The 24,729-nt window shown below is 38.5% G+C and overlaps 1 long non-coding RNA gene and 1 other non-coding gene across 2 annotated transcripts; one reads left to right on the forward strand and one right to left on the reverse strand.

The window, feature by feature from the left end:
* Positions 1–4,858: 4,858 nt before the first annotated feature.
* Positions 4,859–24,028, reverse strand: LOC144338499 (uncharacterized). The gene is made up of 3 exons (XR_013412719.1): positions 23,896–24,028; positions 22,977–23,025; positions 4,859–5,021 (listed from the first exon to the last, which is right to left on the reverse strand). It is a non-coding gene; the product is annotated as an uncharacterized LOC144338499 (long non-coding RNA).
* On the forward strand, positions 20,369–20,499 carry LOC114675220 (small nucleolar RNA SNORA64/SNORA10 family). The gene has a single exon (XR_003726309.1). It is a non-coding gene; the product is annotated as a small nucleolar RNA SNORA64/SNORA10 family (small nucleolar RNA).
* Positions 24,029–24,729: the final 701 nt, after the last annotated feature.

The raw sequence follows: 24,729 nt of genomic DNA on the forward strand, positions 1-24,729 counted from the left end.
ATACAGTAGGTGCTGTATCATTTTTATTTGATTTGCATGATTGCACATGAATATATCTAAAACTTTCTAAATGTTTCTTTCAAATTTTTTCTGCCTGGATCTCTTCCTAGTGGTAATAAATTGTATATATTTATTACTGCATAAAGCATTGCTATTTTTAAATTCAAAACCACTTTCTTAAACGTCAAGGGAATCACACCCAATTTTTGATATTCTTGAATACAGTGAAATTGCTCATGTGTACATCACCTCTTACACTTCATTTGTAGATTTTTACAGCATATCCTTTTTAGATCATTTTTTCTAAAAAGATATCCAACTTAAAATTCTATTTCAACAATACAGATGGTCCCTGACTTATGATTGTTTGACATAGGATTTTTCAATTGTACGATGGTGCGAAAGAGATACACAGGCCATAGAAACTGTACTTTGAGTACCCATACAACCATTTTATCTTTCATTTTCAGTACAATGTTCAATAAATTACATGAGATATTAAACCGTTTATGATAAAATAGGGTTTGTGTTACATCAGCCCAACTATATGCTGATGTAGGTGTTCTGGGCACATTTAAGGTTGGCTAGGCCAAGCTAGGATATTCAGTAAGTTAGGTGTGTCAAATGAATTTTCAACTCACAGTATTTTTAACTTGTGACAGGTTTATCAGGATGTAATCCCCTCAAAAGTCGAGGAGCATCTGTATATATGTCCATTTATATCATAAATATTTACACTTTTATTTGTCAATTATACCTTAATAAAGCTGGGGAAAAATATATATGTCCATCATAGGTAGGATTGCCCAGTAAAATACATTATACCCCATTAAATTTGAATTTCAGAAAAACAACAAACAATTTTTAGTATAAGTGTGTTCTGTGCAATACTTAACTGAGCATCCTTTGTTGGGAGAGTGGCTGACTCTGGCAATCCTAGTCATATGGTACACATGACCAAGTTTAAGGTTAAATCAGGAAGAGATTGAAGCATCCTCCTTTAGACTGTGGTTAAGAGTGGTGAAAATAAGTTTTGATTAAACAGTAAAATGACACCAAGTAGAAACGGGTGTTATTTATTAAGCAAGATATTGTTTTGTGTAGCAGACACCTCATGAAAACACTCTAGCTCAGCTAGATGCTTTTTGTTAGAGACCTGGAAAAGTAGGATTGTTGCCTTGTATTACAAGGGCATTTGAAAGTTGTGTTCTATAAATTATATAACTTGTCTGGGCCCACATTCTACCTCAACCTCTGCCTACTCCAGGCTTCCGCCTCTTCAGGATGGGCGAGATGCCTCTAGTACTTAGATAGCAAATTCTTGTCACACCTAGTGCCATTCTCCCAACCAAGGCAAATCATCACAGCTTATAGTATACTTTATCTACTGAGCCTGAAAACAGCCTCAGAGTCTTTCTTAGCACTGTGTGTTTTTTTGAAACAGCTATTATTAATTCATTAGAATTTGCACCAAAAAATAAATCTGTTTAGCATCACTAGTCTCACAGCTGCCATGTTATTCACTGTGCAAGGGCACCTGAATTAGAGAATAAAATGGGGCTGATACCCAACTCATGCTCTGTACATCATGGTGTGGGGCTGCATTCCAAGAGTCTTTTTCTAAATCACATAAGGCACAGACTAGTAGCAGCTCTGTCTGTTCTAGGGGAATAATCAGGGGGTTACTTGGTGAAATTAATAAGGGAGAGAATATTTCAAAGGAAGAGAGATGAGTTGAAGCATCTATAGTTGAAGAATGGCTTGAACCTTGGCTTCTGAGCATGCTCAACAGTACATGCCCTTCAGTTGGAGAAATTTGAATATAACATTAAGCCGGCAGGGCATGGTGGCTCAAGTCTATAATCCCAGCGCTTTGGGAGGCCAAAGCAGGTGGATTGCTTGAGCCCAGGAGTTCTACATCAGCCTGGGCAACATAATGAAAACCCATCTCCACAAAAATAAAAATAAAAAATTACCCGGGTGTGGTGGTGCACGCCTGTCATCCCAGCTACCCCGGAGCCTGAGGTGGGAAGATCTCCTGAGCCAGGGAAGTTGAAGCTGCAGTGAGTCATGATTGTGCCACTGCACTGCAGCCTGGGCAACAGAGTGAGACCTAATCTCCAAATATACATATATGTGCATGTGTATGTATATGTGTGCGTGTGTGTGTGTATAAAACATTAGCCCAAAAGCAATTTCCTATTTAATGATTCATTTTTGTTGTTTGTTTAGCTGTGTTCTGTATTTAAAAAAATACATACATGACATCCTGATTTTCCACAATAGAGAAATTAAATGATAAATGATTCATAGATCTACAGTTCCCCAGGTGATTCTGATGTACACAACTTAGTTGAGGCCCAGGTAGCCTAAAGAGTATGACAATTGGCCTGGAGGGAGAATCAAACCAAAACCATTATGAACATAAATAAGACAGTTAACCTGCCCCTTACCTGTAGGTAAGGGCATCCTGACATTCACCATTCTGTAATGAGAAGCTCCCGGTAAATGAGGATGTGTGGGACTGAAGAAATTGTCGGAAATTCAAGAAATTTAATTAGAGAAAATAGAATAGCCAAACTACAGCCCAAGGCTGAGGCCACTGGAGATAAAACTGTTTAGGACATATGCTCTGGCAAGATACCAGTAACAAAATCTGGCAGCCACATGGCTCTCTGATGAGGCTTACCTTTAGCTAGTTTCAATATGAAGAGTTGTCCTTTATATATAGCTTATATCCCGCCTTGCTTTCTGTCCCCTTCAGCGTTTCAGTTGCTTGTCTCAGGATCTTCTCCAAATGTATTATTCCTGTCTTGTACATAGACCAGAACTATAAAAAAGAGCCCGGATGCAGACACCTCAAGGATTTACAAAAGAAAAAAAATAGGATGACTGCTTACTGGTTTTTCCTCCAATTTGTCTTAATGATGTTCAACATTTTCCTGATTATTTTGACCGAAACAATACTTGGGCAGCTGTCCTCAGGGAATAGTCTATAAAGGACTCTTGGCACCCCTTCCAGGGATGACAAGTCAGAACTTGTCATTTTAACATATGCTTGAAGAAATCAAGAAGTAAGGAGATTTTAGGGGGAGAAATATAGATGTGATTTGAAAAGCCAATTCCAATAGAGATAAGTTGTTGGGATGGACTTCTATGGTAGAAAAAAAAAAAGAGTAGAGGCCAGGCGCAATGGCTCACACTTGTAATCCCAGCACTTTGGGAGGCTGATGCAGGGGGATTTCTTGAGCCCAGGAGTTCAAGACAAGCCTGGACAACATAGTGAAACCCCCTCTAAAACTAGCTGGGTATGGTGGCACTTGCCTGTAGTCCTACATATTTAGTAGGCTGAGGCAGGAGGATCGCTTGAGACAAAGAATTTGATGCTATGGTGAGCTATAATTGTGCCATTGCACTCCAGCCTGGGCAACAGAAAGAGATCCTGTTTCTAAAAAAAAAAAAAAAAACAAAGCAGTGGTATAACTGCCTGGGGAGTAATTCTGTCTAGCTAGAATGTAATGTGAATAAAGTCATGATGGATGCGGGGATTATAAATGTGGGTTGGGACCAATATACTCATGTACTTTCTCTTCAAATATAATTTGTTAAAATGATAATTTAGGCCAATCTCAAGGCCAATTTTAAGAAGATTCTGCCATTAACAGTTAAGATATCTCTAAAATGGGATAATAGAATCTATTCTATTTTCCTTACCAGAATACTGTGATTACCAGATGGCATAAGGGTTATGGAAGACCTTGGGTAATTGACAAGTTGTCAATTACAATTACAGAGTGGTCATATTGCCTACAAAATTCCCCATCAGCTCCTCCTACTCATCTCTAAGCTCTTATATTATATGTCCTACAATGCTATGTTGACTGTAATCAAAATACTTCTTGGTTTAAAAACTTTCAAAGTTGGGGTTTTCTTTAAGTTTAAAGTTCTTTTCTCTAAGGCTCCCACTTTTGTATCTACTTTCTACTTATCCCAAACTCTAGTATAGCATGATTTTCTGTTATGGAAATCAAGCAGGTTTTCTCCATTACGTTCTGTCCTTCTGTGTTTTCATAATCCTAATGTTTACTCTCCATTTAACCAGATTACTCAATGGATCATGAGACTATCTGGAGTCTGTAGCTTCCAGAAGCCTCTCGGGAGTATTTGTCTTGCATTTATTCTGAAGAATGGTCTGCCAGAAATAAAAAGTTGACAGACAGCAGATTTTTAAGAGTATTGGAAGGCATAAAAGTATAATGGCTAAGAGAGGAGTTGGATTGCCTCAATCTATAATCCTGGCTTTATCTGTTTCCTCTTTATAATATAGGATCGTTTCAACTGTTGAGTTAGATAGCATATGGAAACTGCTTAGCACCAGGCATGATGTATACGGAGTGCTTAATTAGTGTTACCTATTATCATCATTGTCATCACTATATAAATAATAAAGTTGACTGTTTTGATTTGTAAGTATTCTATATGAATATGTATGCAAAAGCATTTCAATCTAATAAGCAACCACAAGGCTAATCTCCATTACTTATGTGTAGTCAAAGTACATAGATTCATGGCTTATGCCTCAGATAATTGAAAACCCACCACTTTCATTTAGGTGGCTGTTTGGAGAAAATACGTCACAATTGCATAATGCTTTATGATTTAAAAGAACCTTTTAAGCATATTTGCACTTAAGCCTCATAATAAATGATTACAAAGATGACTGGACTTTTCCAATACTACACAATAATTGTGCAATAAAACTGATATTTAGAACCTAAGTCTTGATCCTTATATCATGAAAGACTTCTTTATTATTTGTTAAGATCCCGTGGACCATCTTGACATCACAAAACAAGTATATGTTAGAAAAGTTTTTATTTTAAGAAAAATATCCAAAAGTCTGCAGCCAGACGCGGTGACTCACATCTATAATCCCAGCACTTGTGGGGACGTTGAGATGGGAGGATTGATTGAGCCTAGGAGTTCAAGACCGGCCTGGGCAACACAGTGGGACCCCATGACTATGAAACAAACAAACAAACAAACAAAAATGTTTTAATTAAATAAAATGCAAATAAATAAAAGTTTGTATGGCAAATTTATAAAGAAATTTATAAGACTTAAGGTGACCAATGTAATAGGCATAATAGAATGCCCATTCCCCTCAAAGCCCAAAGAAAATGTAAGACTTTCTTTGTGACTGCCCAGGTTGTAAATTTCATCATGTTTCAGGTTCTCAGACCTCAGTGGTCAGAGATACTCAAGGAGAATTTTATTTAAGACTATTAAGTGTAAAAAGCAGCTACAGATGGAGTACTTCTATAATTTTACTTCATCCTTGGTGAAAGATATTTTCATTCCATGCTGGGAACTGTTCTTTTTCCATCACTCAGATTACTTTATGAGCTATTTGCTTTGCCAGTAACTACTTTTCTTCCTCTTTTAATGGAATAAAATGGGCAAGGTTAAGGCTCATTATCAAATTGGAATGCAGAAGCAACATTTACCATACTTCAAATTTGCCACTGTAGAAACTGTAAAAAATATATGTATATTCTTTGTATAACATTATGTATGTTAGTAATATCAAAAAATAATAAAATAAAATCCCCAGAATTTTCTGCTTTCTCAAATAAATTCATTAAGTGTAAAGAAAGAACTCATTTTTAAGATCTTCTGATTTACACATTCAAAGCATTGAGAGGGTAGATTCCAGATTGATAACCATAAGGGTCTTTAAAGTGGTATTTTTAGGCAGGGCACGGTGGCTCATGCCTGTAATTCCAGCATGTTGGGAGGCCAAGGCGGGTGGATCTCCTAAGCTCAGGAGTTTGAGACCAGCCTGGGCAACGTGGAGAAACCCCGTTTCTACCAAAAATACAAAATGGGCAACATGGAGAAACTCCATTTCTACCAAAAATACAAAAAAAAAAAAAAAAAAAAAAAAGCCTGCCATGGTCGCGTGCCTGTGGTCCCAGTTACTCAAGAGGCTGAGGTGGGACTATCGCTTGAGCAACAGGGAATATATATATATATATATTATATTCTTTTTACAGTTTCTGCATTGGCAAATTTGAAACACACAAACACACACACACACATACACACATAAGTTTGTTACCCACTGAAAAACTCTGAAGAGACCTTGATGCATTCAAAGCTATGAAATTTAGTGAAATATTTAAACTCACTAAAAACAAGCAATTGAAGTAAGATATTTCATGTTTCTTAAAATTTTAACTGTCCAAAAGATTTTGAATTCTCAGAATGTAGGGTTAGTCTCTCTATCTGTATATGAATATAAAATTAGTTACCAGTCATTACATAATAAATAAAATTTTTTTAATTTCAATCCTCCTACTTCTGTAACAAACTAAATATCAACAAATTTTAGGCTGGGCACGGTGGCTCACGTCTGTAATTCCAGCACTTTGGGAGGCTGAGGCAGGCGAATCGCCTGAGGTCAAGAGTTCAAGTCCAGCCTGGCCAACACGGTAAAACCCCATCTCTACTGAAAATATAAAAATTATCCAGGCGTAGTGGTGGGTGCCTGTTGTCCCAGCTACTCAGGAGGCTGAGGTACAAGAATCACTTGAACTCGGCCGGGAGCGGTGGCTCAAGCCTGTAATCCCAGCACTTTGGGAGGCCGAGGCGGGCGGATCACAAGGTCAGGAGATCGAGACCACAGTGAAACCCCGTCTCTACTAAAAATACAAAAAATTAGCCGGGCGCGGTGGCGGGCGCCTGTAGTCCTAGCTACTCAGGAGGCTGAGGCAGGAGAATGGCGTGAACCCAGGAGGCGGAGCTTGCAGTGAGCCGAGATCGCGCCACTGCACTCCAGCCTGGGCAACAGCGTGAGACTCCGTCTCAAAAAAAAAAAAAAAAAAAAAAAAAGAATCACTTGAACTCAGGAGATGGAGGTTGTAGTGAGCCAAGGTCATGCACTGCACCCCAGTCTGCGTGAGAGAGGAAGACTCTGTCTCAGAAAAAAGAAAAGAAAAGAAAACAAAACAAAACAAATTTTATTTCTGGATATGAGTAGGTGAATAGATCACACTAACTGATAGAGAGAATGGGGAAAAAAGGAATGATAATTGTGTAGCACAGTACCTATTCTAAGGTTCACATTCTATATGGAACAGGGCATACGACATCACTTTTTGTTATTTTCAAAAAATATAAAGATACTCAAAGTTCAAGATTAATGATTTTATGCTATAACACCTCAACACACTAAAGAAACAATTATAGGGAAATACATATAACATTATTGGTAAGACACACACACACTGACAACTTGGCTATCCGCTTGTTTGAGTATAAATGTGTGGGGTATGTGCCTTCAAAACAGGGCCTAGACTTTTAGCATAAGAATAAAACTGCAGATACTTTTTTAAAATGCTACTTTATTTGTTTATTTATTGAGATGGAATTTCACTCTGTCACCCAGGCTGGAGTGCAATGGTGCAATCTCAACTCATTGTAACCTCTGCCTCCCCGGCTCAAGCAATCCTCCCACTTCAGCCTCTTGAGTAGCTGGGACCAGAAGTATGCAACCATGCCAGGCTATTTTTTTTTTTTTTGTATTTTTGGCAGAAACGAGGTTTCTCCATGTTGCCCAGGCTGATCTCAAATTCCTGAGCTTAGGAGAGCCACCCACGTTGGTCTCCCAACATGCTGGGATTACAGGCATGAGCCACCATGCCCTGCCTAAAAATGCCACTTTAAAGACCCTTATGGTTATCAGTCTGGAATCCACCCTTTCAATGCTTCGAATGTGTAAATCAGAAGATCTTAAAAATGAGTTCTTTCTTTACACTTAATGAATTTATTTGGGAAAGCAGAAAATTTGGGGATTTTATTTTATTATTTTTTGATATTATTAACATACACTTTAGATAGATCTACAATGCCAATTTATAACTAAGGCAATTATCTGAGTAAGTCAGACCAAAATATCCACTCTTATCTCCTTTTATGAAGCATTTTGCTCTGTTCTTCAATGCTCAAGTTGCAGCACTGAAGTGGTGTCTCAAGTGATAATAAAGTTGATGTTAAACTCTCTATATGTCTTAAATAATAAGTCTTAGAAGTGGAACAGGAGTGATCCTCTATTAACCACCTACTTTCCTAAATGAGGAAACTCAAGACCAGAGAGGTGAAATGGCTTGCCCCATATCGTGAAACTAAATGTTGACACAGCTGGAGTACAACTAGGTCTCCAGCTTTATGCTTTAGTGTACTTCTAACTTCAAGAAACAGACTGAGACCGGACGTGATGGCTCATGCCTGTAATCCCAGCACTTTGGGAGGCCGATGTAAGAGAATCACTTGAGCCCAGGAGTTCGAGTTCAGCCTGGGCAACGTGGCAACACCCTGTCTTTACCAAAAAAGAAAAGAAAGAAAAAATAAGAGACCACCACAAGTTTTAATTGGTTGTGCCCAAAAGTATAAAATAAGTTTATCAGGCAGTACATCTCCGTGCATACCAACCATACGGGAGCTCATTCTCAGCAAGGCTGCAAAAAAAAAAAAAAAAAAAAAAAAAAGTATATAAAGGTTTCTGTTTAATGGAACTTTCTTGCTTTTAAAATGATAACAGAAGTAGCTGGGCGTGGTGGCTCATGCCTAGAATCCCAGCACTTTCAGAGGCCGAGGTGGGCGGATCACTTGAAGTCAGGAGTTCGAGACCAGCCTGGACAACATGGTGAAACTCCGTCTCTACTAAAAATACAAAATTAGCTGGGTGTGATGGTGTACACCTATAGTCCCAGTTATTCAGGAGGCTGAGGCAAGAGAATCGCTTGAACCTGGGAGGCAGAGGTTGCAATGAGCCAAGATAGCACCACTGCACTCCAGCCTGAGTGACAGACTTATTATATCTGGTAGTTTTTTTGTAGATTCTTCTCTGTAGAAGATCATGTTATGTGTGATTAAGGAGAGCTTTAACTGCTTTCCTTCCAATTTGGATGCCTTTTATTTCTTGCCTTATTACACTGAGTAGAACTTCTAGTACAATGTTGAATAGAATTGGGGAAAGCAAACCTCATCTTATTCCTGATCTTAAGAGCAGCCTTTCACTTTTTTTCCCTTTATTGATACATAATATTTGACATATTTATGGGGAAATTGTCAGTGCTTCTTACATGCATAAAATGTGTAATGATCAAGTCAGGGTATGTGAGGTATCCATCACTTTGAGTATTTATCATTTCTGTGCCTTGGTAACATTTCATATCCTCTTTTCTATCGAAAAGCATTCACTTTTTTAAACCATTAATGTGATATAGACTACAAAGTTTTCATGGACAACTTTGGCCAAATTGAGAAAGTTTCTTTCAATTTCTAGTATCCTGAGATACCAGACATGACATCTTTTTAAACTTTTGCAGGTTTTTGAAGGTTAAACAAAAGATAAAATAATCATCATAAACAGAAGGACATCAATGTTTTTCCATTAAAAAGATTCCTGAGAGGGCAGATGTTATATATGAAAGTGCCTAAATAGAGTTCTTTTTATGAGACAGGGTCTTGCTCTGTTGCCCAAGGTGAAAGGCAATGGTACAATCACTGCTCACTGCAACCTCGACCTCCTGGGCTCAACTGATCCTCTCACCTTAGCCTCCCACCTTGCTTCCCAAGTAGCTGGGACCACAGGCATGCGTCATCATGCCTTTTATTTTATTTCATTTTTGTAGAGACAAAGTCTTACTATGTTGCCTAGGCTGGTCTTGAACTCCTGGCCTCAAGCAACCCTCCTGCTTTAGCCTCCCAAAGTCCTGGAACTATAGACGTGAGCCACCGCACCCGGCCTAAATAGAGTTTTTATGCATTTCTAGAGACAGTTCAGGGACTTATTGTTACATGTTCTTCTGCAAATGACTTCAAAAGAAGAGGGTGTAAAAATCATATTTTTAATAAAGAGGTTGAAGAAAGTATAAGAAATGTTTCAAAAACAATAATTTTTAAAATATAATAATGATTTTAAAAGTTATTTCATCATCACATATATCTGCCACAATGGAATTATAACTTTAATAGGAAGCTGTCTCGAGTTTTGTAAAAAGGTTTTCTTATGACACAATAAAGCAAATACTAAAAATCAGTAATATTTCCTACAAGTTTTGGTTGCACACCTGGGTGTGCTGGAATGTGCCTGTAGTCTCAGCTATGCTGGAGGCTGAGGTGGGAGGATCACTTGAGCCCTGGAATTTGAGGCTGCAGTAAGCTATGTTCATGCCACTGCACTCCAGCCTGGGCAACAGAGCAAGACCATGTCTGGAAAAAAAAATGCGAAGAAGATGTATCTATTTTTTTGTTGAGATGAGGTCTCACTCTGTTGCCCAGGCCAGTCTTGAATTCCTGGCCTCAAGCGATCCTCCCATCTCAGCCTCCCAAAATGCTGGGATTACAGGCATAAGTCATGGTGCCCGGCCTGAATTATGAACCTTTCATGCATTTGTGAACCCTCTGATGGACGTGTGAATTGAATGTTCATTGAAATGATCAGAACAGGTAAAGCACCTGATTTATATATTTTGGGAAGTGAGAGTCTTTAATTATAGGAAAAGTCTACATGAGGTCTACATATTTATTTTTCAAATTGATGTGACTCAGTGCCATAGACTCCCTCCCTCCTCCACCCATTTATACTGAGCCTTCTTATTCAGAACAGCAGAAAGTTGAGGCACTTGAAGTTGAAGCACTTATCTGAATGATTAAACCCAGATCAACAAGTGAAGAGCAATTGTAACAGCACAAAAAGAAGACCAAAAAGGGGCTTTTTGGTCTTTTTTTTTTTTTTTTTTTTTTGCAGACGGGTGCAGGACTTTAAAATAATTCATTTATGAACTGAATGGTCTTCTTCACAGAAGATCTTTCCATTCATTCAAAGAAATATCATATGCTGAGGAGACATGCAGGAAGGGGAAAAGATGAAAACCCAGGGAATAAAAAGCAAACCTGCCTCCTAAAAATTAACGAGTCAACTGGAATATTGCATAATCAAACAATGTTGTCTAAGGTTAAGGTTGCTAGATATGGCATGAGGCATACTTACACTAAAAAAAAAATTATTTATTGTTTATCTCAAATTCAGATTTAACTGGGCATACTGTCATTTTATTTGCTAAATCTGGCAACTCTAATAAGGTGTTATACCCTCACATCTGTGGCATTTAAAATTCAGAGTTGGGTTTTATAATTTAACATCCTTTAAAAAGCAAAGCATTTTTACACTGCTGTGTGTAGGGGGAAAAAACACTCTTTCTTCCCCGACTGTACAAAAAAAAAATTTGAAACCTAACTGTTCCATGATTTTTGTAAAGGTTTTGCAAAATTCATTTACAGAAATTAGATTCTAAGTTCCTATGTGATGTCAACATCAGTGTAAGACAAAGTTCTAGGATTGTAAGTTTTCCAGTTATCTGTGGATGCACTACCTTCTCAATCAGAGCATTGTATTTATGTATTAATGCCAGAGTTTATGTTTCAGTGAGCTTGGGGGAAGGGGAAAAATTCAGGAACACCGCTTTGCTATTAGTCCTGGCACAGTGAGCACAATGTAGGCTCTGTATCTGCTTAGTACTTGCTGAGCAACAGAGGGTTAACATCTTTTTCAATGTTGCCACTCAAATTGCTGCTTACCATCTAAAGTACAGGGCACAGAGTGGAGAGAAAGGCCACAAGGGTCATTATGCTTTGGTTGGAAAAGACGTATTATTATTTTCATTCTATTCAATGCCAACAACCCGTTTATTAAAGGACGAAATTGGAAATTCTCCACTTTACTCTTGAGGACTGTTTTATTTCTACAACCTGAGGAAAAGAAAGAAGGCTTTACAAATGGATCACTGCAGTTGTCAGGGCCTTTTGATGCCCACAGGCGGCCCTCATCCAATTACACTATGCTCATTGTTGAAACAATTGAATTTCATTTCATCCTTATATTGTGTTTAAATTTTTTTTGGATGTTGTCTAGCTGCTGCTGTAGAATTCAAATATTTTAACATCTGGTAGCTGAGGCTTGCTTCATGAAACCAACATATTATTTGGTCAGTCACTGAAGGAAATTAATTACATAAGGTTTCAGCTTGGAGAAATCTCTCTCTTCTGTAAAGATATATTCTATTTCATTTGTACCACCATGTGTCACTTATTCCTTTTTGCTTTGTATTATAGTTGTGTACATGGTTCATCTCCCCTATTCAACCATGTAGTCTGCTCATCTTAATCTGCTCATGCAGAATTTTATATTATACACCATAGTTTCTTTCAGTTTAGTTTTTTGTTTGTTTGTTTGTTGTTAATACAGACAGTCTCCCTCTGTTGCTCACTCTTGTCTCAAACTCCTGGGCTCAAGCGATCCTGCCGCCTCGACCTTCCAAAGTGCTAGGATTACAGGCATGAGACACCGTGCCCAGTCACATCACATCATAGTTTTTGTTTTTGCTTTATTTTGGTTTGGTCTTTTTTTGTGGGGGAAGTATCATAGGTTCTTGATAAATATTTGTTGAATTTGGCCGGGTGCAGTGGCTGATGCCTGTAATACCAGCATTTGGGGAGGCCAAGTTGGGAATTTGAGACCAGCCTGGGCAACACAGTGAGAATGTGTCTCCACAAAAAAAAAAGAAAGAAAAGAAAAAAAATTAGCTGGGCGTGGTAGCCTGCGCCAGTAGTCCCAGCTACTTGGGTGGCTGAGGTGAGAGGATGGTTTGAGCTCAGGAGTTCGAGGCTGCAGTGAGCCATGATTGGTGTCACTGCACTCCAGCCTGAACGACAGAGCGTGACCCTATCTCAAAAATGGATAGATAGATAAATAGGTGGATAGATAGATAGATAGATAGATATTGTTGAATGGATGAATGTGTGAACTGATTTTTTGTTTTTATATATTTTTTTGTACAATGATCAGAGGCATACCCAGATGTATGGGGCTTCCAAGCAAATAACTCAAAAAAGAATTTCTTCCCTTTCATTAACTTGAAATAAAAGCCTTTAGACTTCTGTTATCCAGGACTACTTGGACGCAGAGAGAAAGAGGAGAAAGGTTTTGGCATTTTCCCCACAGACAAAATCTAAACTTCTTGGGCCCCTGTCGGTAGATACAGAGGTTTAATTATATTAAATAAAATTAAATAATAGTGGTAAGAAGTGAGTGTTAACTCTAAGTGCAGTGTATTCCAGAGTCTTAAAGCAGGTCTTTTTTTTTTTTTTTTTTTTTTTTTTTTTGAGACAGAGTCTTGCTCTGTTGCCCAGGCTGGAGTGCAGTGGCGCGGTCTCAGCTCACTGCAAGCTCCGCCTCCCGGGTTCACACCATTCTCCTGCCTCAGCCTCCCTAGTAGCTGGGACCACAGGCGCCCGCCACCACGCCCAGCTAATTTTTTCTATTTTTAGTAGAGACGGGGTTTCACCGTGTTAGCCAGGATGGTCTCGATCTCCTGACTTCGTGATCCGCCCGCCTCGGCCTCCCAAAGTGCAGGGATTACAGGCTTGAGCCATCGTGCCTGGCCTAAAAGCAGGTCTTTTATTCATTATTAGTTGGATTTTAGGTCAGTGTAGTTTTGCATATCTGTAGGATGACTTGAATGTAGCCAGAGAGAGGATGACAAACACTGGAGGGCTAGAAATGTTACTCTGGAATGGGGAACAGAGATGTGAAAAAAACCTTGGATACAACCATGGGAAGAACAGTGCATAGTAAGAATAATGAGGAAGGGGCCACGTGAAAAAAGTTGGAGGCTAATTTAGAGATTCCGCTGAGAAGAAGACCAAGAGAATATATTTAGTATTCAAGAGGCTAAGGACATAATTTTGAATCTAGAGAGAGGTGGTCCTAGATTCCAGATCAAAGGCAATGCTCTTCCTTAAAAATACAGGTGGGAGGGAAGGAGAAAACATGAAATACAAAGAGAATGAAGAGATAGATGGTGAGGTCAAGCAAAAAATGCTAAAACTAGTGAGGAAGAATTGAGGATCCCACAGAATAAGGCTAAAGTAATGAGTTTAGGCACTCTACTGGAAAATCGGATTAAGACTTTTGAAATTTGATTAATCAACTTTAAAAGGATACTGGTCCTTACTATGTACCAGTCATTGTACCAGGTTCTTTTTCTATTGTATCTTATTTAATCTTCAAATAACTAAATAAAAATGTTTATCTCCATTTTCCAGATTTCAAAAAATGTGGCTCATATACATTATATTCAAGATCACACAGATAGTGGGAAATTGAAAAAGAATTCCAACTCAGGAATAATTTAAGGGGTTCCTGACAGACTTGAATCCCACATCTTTTCCAGTACACTTAATGAATGGAGCTTGACTCAGAAGGGTTCAAATAACTATGCATCTCTATATTTACTGCTATATAATTTATTTGTTACCCTCTGAGATTTGATAACACTGGAATATAGTAATTTTGTAATAAATAAAGACAACTGAAATCCTAAAGAGGATGGAGGTCAGAAGGGAAATTACATTGCTCGGAACGCGTATTTCCCCTTTCCTGAAGGTGTGACAACAGAAAAATACATGCCTGGACTCTCTCCACCACCTCTCAACCCCCATATCTCTCAATTCCCTAATTCTAGGAACTAGTTTTATGTAGTCACCTCTTACAGGTGTGCCCTCACCTCGTGTGCCAACTCAATCCAGATTCTAAATGGGGGAGGGGAAAGGCAAAGCAACTTGGTGGCTCTTCACATCACTCAGTTCATATCACATCACATCACTCAGACTGAGACCTTTTGTTCCACTTTTGATGTAGATCCTGTCAATAACTTGTGCTCCTTCTGACTTTAATAGCTCTTCAATTGATTTCCTGCTTTCTCCCTCCCTTTGCCATCCCGCTACTTCAAATCATTTCAGGGACCGTATTACTTGACCTTAAACTCTACACTTGTCAACACTGACTCACTGGTTCCTGGAGCCACATCTTCCAGATGCTGACCACTACTAGCACTTCATCCAATTCTATTATTAATAATAATAAAACTGATGAAGCACTGTTAAATTTGTTCTTTTACCTGGACCTTACAATCGTGTATACCTGGGTGCATGTATATCTTTTTAAAAATTGTTGTTGGGACCTTACACGTCATGAACTTAGCTAACTCATTAAGTCTAATCAGATATGTAAAAGAAAGTTAATGATCACAGTCTAAAAACAGAATCTGAACTCTAGAAAGTCTTAATTTGCAATACAGAGCATTGAGGTCCACAGAAATGGCTTTTTACAGAGGATTCCTTTCCCAAATTAAGAAAAACACTATATGATTCCTTGGCACAGAATTAGACCTTACAAAAAGAAACTTCTGGTACATGTATTTTCTTTTTCCTTTTCTTTTTTCGAATCAGGGTCTCACTCTGTTGCCCAGGTTGGAGTGCAGTGACCATCACTCAACCTCCAGGGCTCAAGTGATCCTCCCACCTCAGCCTCCTGAGTAGCTGGGACCACAGGTCCCAGGTGCACCACCATGCCTGGCTAATTTTTTAAATTTTTGGTAGAGATGGGTTCTCCCTATGTTGCCCAGACTGGTCTCCAACTCCCAGGCTCAAGACTGGTCTCCAACTCCCAGGCTCAAGTGATCCACCCACCTCAGCCTCTCAAAGTGCTGCGATTACAGGTGAAAGACATCACAATTACAGGTGAGAGCCACCACAATTACAAATGAGTTCCTTATCCTCATTTGAAGGATAAGGAACTTGAAGAATTGTGAGTCGTTCTCAGACATGAGGTTAGCAGAGCTCCTTTTTCAGATTTTAATACTTAAAATCCAGTACCCTTAGACTTAAACCCTGTTATATTCTGACTATTTCTTTTCCTATTAACTGATACACTGTTTTTTGTTTTGTTTTGTTTTTTGGGGTTTCTTCTCTAAGACAGGGTCTCACTCTGTCGCCCATGCTGGAGTGTAGTGGTGAGATCAGAGCTCAAAGCCTCAACTTCCCAGGGTCAAGCAATCTTCCTGCCTCGGCCTCTCAAAGTGCTGGGATTACAGGTGTGAGCCAATGCACCTGGCCCAGATCTGTCTTTGAACTCAAGTCCTCACATGCTTGTGTTTTGTCCTTTGCCTCCATGGGTGCTTCTCTTTCACCTAGAAATTCTCAAATATTAGAGGGCACCAAAATTACCTGGGACGCTTGTTAAAATGTGGATTCAGGGACCTCAACCCCAAGAGATCTGATTTAGGATGTCCGGAGGAGGGACTCAAGAATCTCCATTTTAACAAGTATCCATGTGATTCTGATGCAGGGAGTCCAAAGACCACCCTTTGAGAAATGCTATTTTAACTAGTTTGAAACAAAGCTCCAGTCAAATAATTCTGAAAGTGAAAATGCTGGGGTATTATTCAATTTGAGTGTTGTGTTGCCTTGAGTTATAGGGCTCTTACACAATGTGAAATGAATAATGTGGAATGTTGTTCACTGCAATAAAATGTCAACATTTCAAGTCTTTTTTCAAAAGACTTCTTAAGAGTTGCTCTTTCCACACACGGTCCTGTTTAAAAGGAATTACAGCTGCTCCTACTTTTATAACTAGCACGTCCAAATCTGCCTATAAAATATTTAAAATGAACAAAGTACAATTACAGCTATATTTACAGTTGTGTAGAACAAATCCATTGCCTTCAAAATTATAAGTCTGGCTAAGTAAAACTAACCAAAAACTCTACTGAAAAACAATGGAATTTTTAAGCACATAAGCAATGGAACAAATCACATGTGGAAAAATCAATAGATTTAGACTACACAAAAATGGAAAATGTTGAAGCTCAAAAGCCATTACTAAACAAGAAAACCTAAAACACAAGCCACAAACTGGGAAAATATTTGCAACAAACATTAAGAAGGGTTGATAGATTTGAAATATAAAAAAGCTCACAAAAGTCAAAAGGGAACATGGATAAAGAACAAGAACAGAGATAAATACATATGGGACAAGTTTAAGAACTTAATGGTATACATATTTTTTAACATTCAGCATTTTAAAACACCAGTGATATATACCATTTTTGTCAGTCAAATTAAGAACTTCTAAGGGAGAGAAATTCCAGTGAAATGGATAGGCACTCACAAACACTGCTAGTATAATAGATGGGCAAATTGGTGTAAAGTTTTAGTTTTTTGTTTTTTGTTTTTTTAAACAAGGTCCCACTCTGTCGCCCAGGCTGGAGTGCAGTGGCACAATCACAGCTCACTGCAGACTCAGCCTCTAAGGCTCAAGGGATTCTCCCACCTCAGCCTCCTGAGTGGCTGGGACTACAAAGGGCCACCATGTCCAGCTTATTTATTTATTTATTTATTTATTGTAGAGTTGGGGGACTCACTTTTTTGCCCAGCCTGGTCTCAAACTCCTGGGCTCAAGTGAATCTTCCCTGCCTCAGCCTCCCAGTGCAAAGATTACAGGTATGAGCCAGTAAGCCAAGCCTCAAACTTTCTTTAAAACAGTTTAAAAATTCTTACTATGAAAGTTTTTTGAAAAAAAATCACATACTTAGTTAATTCCTTTCTAAGTCTCTAGTCTAATCGGAGATTTAGAAAAAGGAGTAAGAACAGAATTATTATTATTATTATTAGAGACTTTGAGACTTGAGTCTCACTCTGTCACCCAGACTGGAGTGCAATGGCGCAATCTCGGCTCACTGCAACCTCTGCCTCCCAGCAATTCTGCTGCCTCAGCCTCCCGAGTAGCTGAGATTACAGGCACCTACCACCAGGCTCAGCTAGTTTTTTGTACTTGTAGTAGAGACGGGGTTTCACCATGTCTCATCATGTTGGCCAGGCTGGTCTTGAACTCCTGACCTCAGGTGATCCACCCACCTCGGCCTCCCAAACTGCTGGGATTACAGGCATGAGCCACCATGCCCGGCCAAGAATTATTTTTAAGATGGAAAAATTGGAATCAATCTAAAGATGAAAAAAGAATGTTTAAAGAAATAATCCATGGTATATGCACATGACAATGTTACATAGCAATTTAAAATGGTTTTTTCAAGCACTTAATGGTGCTTAAAATGTTTCAGATACAAGGATGCTTTGAAAAGCAAGATATGGCATTTATACATAATATGATCCCAATTTTCTTTTAAAATATTTTTATATGCATATAAAAAAGCTGTAAATAAATAAATCAAAATGCTAACAGCTGTTATCTATGAGTGTTAAGGTTTTTATTCTTCTTTTTAGTGATTATCTGTGCTATCAATTCTCTACAATGACCATATGTAACTCTAATAATCAGAAAATGCAATAAAAGGTATTTCAAAAGCCCCTCTGAAAACATAACATAAAAAAGGAAAAGTTGTCAACTTAATTAATTTATAGTTTGCAAGTGACAGAGAACACTCACCACTTATTTCTGTAGCAGGCACTGGAATCCATTTATGGAATGCCAGTGACCTTATATTCTCAAGACAACTGCTTATCTGTCTCTCTAATTGGAAGAGAGGGATATGGAGAAAAGACAACAGTCTCTAGGAACAGATGTCTGAAGGGAGATAAACCAAGTATCAGGGTAAAGTAAAAAGAAAATTTTACTAACAATCCTTAGTCTAACTATATTCTAATTTAGAACTATTAGCCCAAAACATTTCTCCTTGTACAAACTGGTATACCAGTTGATCAACATAACTAACACCACTAATATTTTAAAAAATATATAGGAAGGGCTGTCCTGCATGAATTTAAATTTGCAATCATATGAGCAATGTAATTTCTTCCTTAAAGGTTAGATGATTGGATAGGGGTTAATTTTGATAATGAAAAGACTGAAAAAGAATATGACATATGCTGGATTACTTCACCCACCCTACCAAAGACCAACTTTGTATAAGAAAATGCTAAAGAATCTTAGTCAGGCCTCCATATTAATTTTGTATTGGTAATGCTTGATAGAGAGATCACGGGACATAGATAATTCTAGTACACTATGTTCTAGCTGAATACCCAACTAGAACCCAAATGTCTTCATATTAAAATCAGCATGGCAAATGGCCCCTTCTTGGTTGCTAGGCAAACAAAACAAACTGGGGGTCACTTCAGGGAACCTGGGAGGAAGGCAGAGCCAAGGTTTTCTCCCAGGTCCATAGGAGGTCATGACTTGAGCATTCTCAAACTGAAAGAGGGAAATTACATTTGGTGAATTTCATTCTTCATATTAAAAGGATAGGTTCAAAATTGAGAGATTTCATAGGTTGATGCACTATATCTAACTAATCAAATCTCTGCCCAGGGCTAGATATGCCAGCTGACAACTGGGTAGCCACTGTATACAACGTACATTGTAGCTGGGTTAAGGCACTGAATGAAAGAACTAGCAAGGAGTTAGCTAAGAACACTTTAGCAAAGATGAGTCTATTTTATTTAAACCTATCCTTTGGAAGTTAGCAAAAGAAAGGAGAGACTAACAGCACACATGGAAAGGCAGATATTGTAAGGATCTTGTGAAGTGTGAGGAGGAGGGTTACTTAAATAACAGAAGAGAATGGGTGAAAGAGCCCTGAAGACAGATTTTTGCCTATTATCAATTCCGTAGACATTTATTGAGCCAGGCATTGTGTCGGTCCTGGAGATACATGGAAAAGGGCCTTTCCTTAAAGATTTCATGGTCTAACAGGGCACAGTGACTCATACCCATAATCCCAGCACTTTGGGAGGCAGGTGTGTAAGGATCACTTGAGCCTAGGAGTTGGAGACCAGCCTGGTCAATACGGTGAGACCCTGTCTCTACAAAAAAAAAAAAAAAAAAAAAAAAAAAATTAGTCGGTGTGTGGTGCACACCTGTAGTCCCAGCTACTCAGGAGGCTAAGGTGGGAGGATCGCTTGAGCTTAGGAGGTCAAGGCTGCAGTGAGCTGTGATTGAGCCAGCGCACTCCAGCCTGGGTGACAGAGCGATACCTTGCCTAAAAACAAAAAAGGATAAAGATTTCATGGTCTAGTGGGGAAGATAGATATGTGAATTACAAAGCATAGTCAAGTCCTACATACTGGTAAAAACTCTGGCAGACAATTCAGTCTCTTCATCTTTCTTCAAACATTTATTTGCTCTATTGTATACCTGGGACTTAGAAACTACAGATACAAAGACCAGTATGATAGGGTCACTGCCCTTAAGGAGGTTATTGTAGTCTAGTTGGGGAAATAGACATATCAACAATGGCAATGGCAACAAAATGCTATGAACACTAGGTATAAGATGTTATGAGACTGAGCTCAGTGGCTCAAGCCACCACTTTGTGAGGCCAAGGAGAGAGGATGGCTTCAGCCCAGGAGGTCAAGACTGTAGCGAGCTGTGATCATGCCATGGCACTCCAGCCTGGCCTACACTGTCTCTTAAAAAAAAAAAAAAAAAAAAAAAAAAGTCACGAGACTCTTAGCTATCCATAGTTACGCTTGGCCTCACCTGTGCAACTTTCTTAATGGGGAGAGAGAGAGATCTCTTTGGGAACTCAGATTGGCCTTATGGTGGCCTCTCTTTCTTTGAGGGGCACAACAGGTCCTGGATGATGGGGGGGAAAAGATGTTATGAGAATGCAGACCTAGACGCATTAGCTTTGCCTGGAAGGGTTAGATAAATCATCTCCAAGGATATGCCATTTGATGTGGGACTTGAAGAATAGTTAGGTATCTGCTAGATTAAAAAGGAATGTGAGAGCAGGCCTCAGAGAGGAACAGAGGGTAAATGATGAGTTACTGTTTACCAATACTATGTGTCAGGCACTGTATTAGGTGGTTTATATGTTATATTTCATCCTTCATTCAATAACAATTTATTGAGCATGTGCTATATCCCTAGCACTATGTTGAGGTGCCAATTATCTGAATTTTCCCATGAGGATACCAAGGCACACAGAGATGAAGTGACTTTTCCAAAGCCACACAGATAGTAAGAGATAGAGACATTTAAACCAAATTCTGACTCTCTCCTAAACACATATGTTTTCAATTCCACTCTCCCAAGCTGGATTATATGGGTATACAGGCAAATTTGGGAAATAATGAAATCTCTGGTGTGGCTAGAATATATAAGGGAATGTGGGAGTTGAGGGAGGGGGTGAAGAGCAGCTGCAGAAAATCTGTGGAATGTTTCACTAATTTGCATGTTAATGTTTCAATATCTGGTCATTTGCATTTGATTTCAGAAAAAGAAATAATTTCTTTTTTCCTGCCTTTCTGAGAAGATCCTGGAATAGGTACAATAACAACTTAAGCTTTTAAAAACTTATGACCCAATAATTTGGACGGGGTAAAACAAAACAAAACAAAAAGGAATTAAAATTGATTATCAATGCAATCATTTTTTACTTGTAATTACTTTAAAACATCATAAGTCATGAATATTTATCATCTTGCTTTCCAGACAATATACTAGGACCCAACCAATGATTAGAGAACAGCTGTCTGAAGCAAATATGCAGAAGAGTACCAAATAAAAAAGACAGCTTTCATGTTGGATCATAACTATATTGTGTTTGGAGAGTTCCATGTTTTCTTATTCCAGAAAACATTGCCAAAATCTGCATATACCTTGAAAACTCATTACCTATGAAATTAAATCTTGTTAAATGATCTATAAATGTGTTGAGTAGTGTTACAAAATAAAAGGAAGTGTTTTGCAATTAAGATTGAATTGTTGAGCAGTACAAACCAACAGTCATTTCGTGATATTTCTTTTCTTTTTTTAAGTAGGAGTCTCAGGCCGGGCATGGTAGCTCATGCCTGTAATCCTAACACTTTGGAAAGCTGAGGTGGGTGGATCACTGGAGGCCAGGAGTTTAAGACTAGCCTGGCCAACATGGTGAAACCCTGTCTCTACTAAAAATACAAAAAATTAGCCAGGTGTGGTGGCGCAAGCCTGTAATCCTGGCTACTGGGGAGGCTGAGGCACGAGAATCATTTGAAGCTGGGAGGCAGAGGTGGCAGTGAGTCGAGATCGCATCACTGCTCTCCAGCCTGAGCTTCAGAGCGAGACTCTGTCTCACAAAAAAAAAAAGGAAGGAAGGAAGGACAAAAGGAAGGAAGGAAGGAAGGAAGGGAGGGAAGGAGGGATGAAGGAAGAGAGAGAAGAGAGAAAGAAAAGGAAAGAAAGAAAGAAAGAAAGAAAGAAAGAAAGAAAGAAAGAAAGAAAGAAAGAAAGAAAGAAAGAAAGAAAGAGAAAGAAAGAAAGAAAGAAAGAGAAAGAGAGAGAGAAGGAAGGAAGGAAGGAAGGAAGGAAGGAAGGAAGGAAGGAAGGAAGGAAGGAAGGGAAGGAGGGAGGGAGGGAGGGAGAGTCTTGCTCTGTCACCCAGGCTGGAGTGCAGTGGCTCAATGACAGCTCACTGTAGCCTCCAATTTCTAGGCTTGAGGGATCCTCCTGCCTCAGTCTCCCGAGTAACTGGGACTACAGGTGTGCACCACCATGCCCTGCTAATTTTTTAAATTGTTTATAGTGACAGGGGTCTCTTTTTCCTGCCCAGGCTGGTTTTGAATGCCAGGCTTCAAGCAATCTTTCCCCTCCACCTCCCAAAGTGTTGGGATTACAGGCGTGAGCCACCTACTGGTCTCCTGGTATTTCTATAAAGCCTTCAGGGCAGTAATTGAAATTACCTATTTTAGGGATCCTGGAAAAGAATTGTACCTTGCACTGAGATTTAAGATGTTGGTTTTAAGTTTGTAGATGTTACTGTTTAAGCAAATAGTTTCCATGGAGTACCAAAACATTACAATTAATTTAATGGTTTATAATAGGAATAAGTGAAAATATAGAAATTAGCTATGAGCATAGCACTTTCACTTTATATAATTTTAAATAATTTAAAAACTGTGTATTTCTTGAATTTATATAATACTTTACACTTTCATACAGTTATAAATTATGTATCAGTTTCCCTTTTAGAAATGAAACTCGTATTTCTAATTATTTATAAAATGCTATAAGGCATTTGGAACAAATTACAGTACTACTGATAAGCATTCACTTAGCCCAATTTTCTGACCTGCACTTTGGAGGCTGAGCTGTTCCAAATCTTCAGAGCATTTTCCTTCCTCCACAAAAAAAAAAAAAAGGTTGATATAAATGTTAATGAAGGTATTGATTCATTTTTGAAAAATAATATATTTAATTCAAAATGGAAAACAAGGCACAGGAAAGATCTTAATGTTCTGAATCATTTCTGGTTAAAAAAATACATATTACTATTTTAAATACTGCAAGACAAATTCAAAAGACGAAAGAATCCTTGACAACTGGTTCTCATCTTGCACATCCATTCTGTGCATCTGGGGAGCTCCAATACATAAGCATATGTTGCTGGGGGCTAGGAGAGGCTGGTATTTACATTCAGATTTAAAGGAAGTATTGCCAACCCTTTGCAATCTGTTACCTATGCTTCTCTCATTTGTGGGATTTCTCTTCTGTAAAAGCTGAAATTCACACTAATCCAGAGAGATTATGCCATTTTAATGAGCAGTACCTGCTTTGATGAAGGTAAAAAAGAAATTGGAAAGCTTTTTAAAAAGCTGCAATTTATTTATCAGCTTTGATGAAGAGAAAAGAAAGGATCTATTCCTTTAACAGAAAAAAAAGGATCATGTATACTCAAAGATTAGGTAAGGGAGAAAGGAGACTTAAGGAAACAAAGTAAACAAAGCCTTTCCATTGTGTGGCAGAATTACCTGACAAGGGACCTCTTTGCAGACATTGAATTGTTCCTAAAGATGTGAACAATTTACTCCAGCCTCCCAAGGAATAATACAATGACTTTCATGTCTCTTAGAATCAGAGTTATTAATTAGGGAGCAGGTTCAAGGAGCAGCTCAAATAAAGAATCTTTGCATTCTGTGATCTGTCTGAGGTACTGTCTCAAAACTAACAAATCATCTCTCTGCTGAGGTGCTATTCAGATTTTGTCTTACCTTGCATCCTCATCACCCCCTTATCTTGGATCAGATCCTTAAAGCTTGGATTTTTCATTTCCTTTGGTTGACAAGGTTCCTGAACTTGGTCAGTCCAGTACTGGCCCTATACTTCTGCGTAGGTGCAAGACTTTGAAACACACTTATAACCTACTGAGCCAGTACCCTATTGTTGACGTCACTTCTGTAGAAAACTAACAGCTGAAAGGGACTCCACCCTACTACATGACATCCGTTATGGAAATGTCTCTGAAGTGCATCATTATGTAGCACATTTGCAAAGCCACATTTAAAACGGAAATATATAAAAAGAAAATTATAATCCTCAAAAGGCCACCTGCTAAAGTGACTTTATAAAAGGACTTGAAAAAAAAAAGATTAGGGCAAGTCAATTTGCTGTTGCAGGGCTCAGTTTTACTCATCTGTACTGTGAGGGGAGTGGTCTATAATATTCCCTCTAATACAAATATCCCATGGTTTTAATTATCAAATTATTTTACTTTTAAAATTTGATGCTTCAAAAGAGCCTAAATTAAGTAAAATTGAATGAACTGTCAGCCATATGCTTTGGGTGTTTTTCTTTTTATAGCACATTAAATTTAGAATACATTTAATTGGTTTAAAATTACCCCCTCTGAAATGGTTTATGTGACCCATAATTCAGAGTTTATCAGGTAGAATAAGTTGGGCTATAATCATGTGTTTTCTTTAAAAAATTGGATAAATTGGCCAGTCACAGTGGCTCACATCTGTAATCCCAGCACTTTGGGAGGCTGAGGAAGGCGGATCACTTGAGGCCAGGAGTTCGAGACCAGCCTGGGAGACATGGTGAAA

Source organism: Macaca mulatta, chromosome X, assembly GCF_049350105.2.
Source record: "Macaca mulatta isolate MMU2019108-1 chromosome X, T2T-MMU8v2.0, whole genome shotgun sequence".
Taxonomy (NCBI): Eukaryota; Metazoa; Chordata; class Mammalia; order Primates; family Cercopithecidae; genus Macaca; species Macaca mulatta.